The sequence below is a fragment of the Pteropus vampyrus genome, unplaced genomic scaffold (genome assembly GCF_000151845.1).
Source record: "Pteropus vampyrus isolate Shadow unplaced genomic scaffold, Pvam_2.0 Scaffold109, whole genome shotgun sequence".
Classification (NCBI taxonomy): Eukaryota; Metazoa; Chordata; class Mammalia; order Chiroptera; family Pteropodidae; genus Pteropus; species Pteropus vampyrus.
This window is the reverse complement of record NW_011888890.1, coordinates 2,383-5,481: the sequence shown is the minus strand read 5'-3', so window position 1 is coordinate 5,481 and position 3,099 is coordinate 2,383. Positions and strand designations below refer to the sequence as shown.

The 3,099-nt window shown below is 31.9% G+C and overlaps 1 pseudogene; it reads right to left on the bottom strand.

The window, feature by feature from the left end:
* Window positions 1-1,582: 1,582 nt before the first annotated feature.
* On the bottom strand, window positions 1,583-1,701 carry LOC111743235 (annotated as a pseudogene).
* Window positions 1,702-3,099: the final 1,398 nt, after the last annotated feature.

Genomic DNA, 3,099 nt, shown 5'->3' with positions numbered 1-3,099 from the left:
GTACTTAAAAACCATTTCATTGAGAATGGTGAAATAAGTGCAAGGAAGAATTCAAATGCAAAAGACAGGAAGTTCCAAGCCAGCAAAGACTGTTTGAAAAGTACTTTTAAAAGTTGTAGAGTTTGGAAAACATTAATGATACGACATATGTTTCAGTGGGCCTTAACTTTCTGGGAAATATTGAAGATTCTGATTGAAGAGATAGGTGAATTAGAAATGAGGTTTTAATTCTGAAAGAAAAAATATTTTGTTAGTTTATTTAATTTCTGATGGGAGATGACATATAGACTATTTGTTAATGTTTTACTTTTCATGTATGGAAGTAATTCCACAGCTCTGGCCACTGGTTTTCCAGAGTATAATTTATCAACCATATTTATTGCAATCATTTCTGGTACTTCCAAAAATGATAATTCCTGGGAATCTTATCTACTTTTGGAATCAGATTGTGGATAGAGTCCAGACAGAGGAACTTTAAATAGTCTTTATGGGGATTCTTAATGTTTGAGTACCATTCTCTTAGAGTGCTACGGAAATACCCAAATTCTCTTGCGCAAGGAGCTTCTCAAATTTTGAACACAGTTCTGTTGACTCTTACCTCTTCATCCTGCGCCAGCTGAATTTTCATTCTCCCTGGACAAATATCCACAATCACTTCCACCTTAAATAAAATGATTCCATGTTCCTTTTCCCAATAAACTTATTAACTTTAAGATTATATTAAATAACATGGGAGTAAAGAGTATTTTAGTCTTTGTCATTCTCCAACTTCATTTTTTTAATTGAATAAGTTATTTTCATTTTTATATTATTTTTCTCATTTTTGTGAATAGTTTGTGTTTTATTTGTAAAACCCAAGTGGACAATAAAAATGATGTTTTATATATTTTATATTTGCAGGAAAGCAATATTATATATATTTTATTGAATGTGTTTCTCATAAAATGTAGTATGAGTAATGTACTGAATTCATTTATAAGAGAATTGGGAGAAAATGTTACCATAATCTTTTTCATATCAAAGCTCATTCCATTCTAAGTGTTCACATGCTTTCTCTGAGTTGAGAATTTACATGTCTAAGTAACTTCAAGAAATTTTCATTTCTTAATTGGTGGACATTAGTGGTTACATCCATGTGGGAATTTTGTTAACAGACATCTATTATATTTCTCTTAAATCTTAAAAAACTTGGATGTCAAAGATTTAAGACCCTTAAAGTCTACTTTTTTCTTTTTCAGCTGCAGATTACTTTTCAGTAAAATGTATATGGCTCATAATATCCATTTGGTGATGTAATGGAGTGCAATTTCATCATGTGGAAAAATGGAACATTATACACATTTATTTTTGCTTTATAGGGGCAGGTTGACATATAAATTTAAATAAAACTTGATATAAGATTATAACTTGAATTTTATTTGAATATAACATTAACCTATTTTTCTATTTGTTTATTTTTCATTTAATCTGGGAGAGCTATATATTAAAATTTATTTTATTTTTTAAGTGAGGCAACCCTTGGTTGACCTCACAGATTGCAAGGACCTTGTCAGCTTACAATCCCTTATTTTTTTATTTTTTACACCTATAGCACCTGGTCTTCCTAGGTGGTCTCCCATCCAAGTACTAACCAGGCTCGACCCTGCTTAGCTTCCGAGATCAAATGGGATCGGGCTTGTTCAGGGTAGCATGGCTGTAGACCATACATTTAATTTAAGAAAACCACATTTTACACAGAACGGTCTAGCCCATCTCTTCCAAACCCGATTTTTTTCTCTTCTGTACACTCCCTCCCCCTAGGTATTTGCCTCTGCCTTTTAAGGGAATATTTTCATTGAATTTTTAATGCTTGCTCCTTTCTTATCTATTTGTTCCTTAAACTTGGCTCTGCGTTTCATCCAAAAGCCACCTCATTTAAAGTGGATCAAAAATATGTATACTTGGCCTATGCTGGTGTTTTCATAATTCCATTTCTCTTAGTTCAGGAGTGGAATCACAGACTTATAAAAAGTTAAAAGCTAGAAGGAATGGGATCTCAAGTTATGGTACCACAGTTTACAAGCCAGCTTTGTTGTATTTCTTATGAAAGTCCCTGAAATTCTGCTTTAATTTTTTTGAAAACCATTTTATTAGGGCATGAGACATAAAAAAAAGCTGTACATATTTCATGTATCCAACTGGTGAGTTTGGAGATAAGTATGAAATCCATGAAACTATCATCACAATTTATGCTATAAATATATATATCATCTCTAAAAGTTTCCTCTTGCCATCTTTATCATTATTATTAAATAACATTTAACATACAATATAACCTCTGACCAAATTTTTAAGTATTCAAGACAATATCATTAACTTTACGCACTATTATATAGTAGATCTCTAGGACTTATTCATCCCATATACCTGAAACTTTGTATCCTTTGACTAATAATTTTTTAGTTTTAACTATAAACTAGGATTATAGCTGTTTCATAATATTATTGTATGATTCATAATATCATGTACTTGAAAAGGCCTGGCCTGGTTTTTAGTATTACTAGAAAAAAAGCAGTACAAACTTGTAAATTTTATTTCATTGCCTTCAAATATAATTACTAATGATGTCTGTAGGGTGTGTGTGTGTGTGTGTGTGTGTGTGTGTGTGTGTATTCCATATATGAAACTTAAATATTGGGCTGGTTTTGGATATAGGTATTTGACTTTTTGTTCTAATGGTAAATTTCTCTTAAGAGAAAGTTTCGACTCTGAAAAATGTCAACTTTATGGCCTGCTCTAAATTAGAAATGCTTGCCATTAGCAGTGAAAGCTGTTTGAAATCTGATGGCTTCACCCCAAAGTGAATTTGGCAGACTTTTAAATTTGACTTAGCCCTCATGGGGGCAGACACATTAAGTGAGTTTCAAAATAGACACTGATTTTACCCCATCTTGCAAACACACCTTAATTCAGCATAAACCACCCAGCTTTGCATAGTTTTCACTCAAATTCGTACATAGGTTCAATGTTGCTTTAAAATTAGCCACTGGTTTTACTGTAAGTTCATGACCTTGGAGAACAAAAATTAAATTCATAAAATTGGCTTCAGTTTCAACTTGG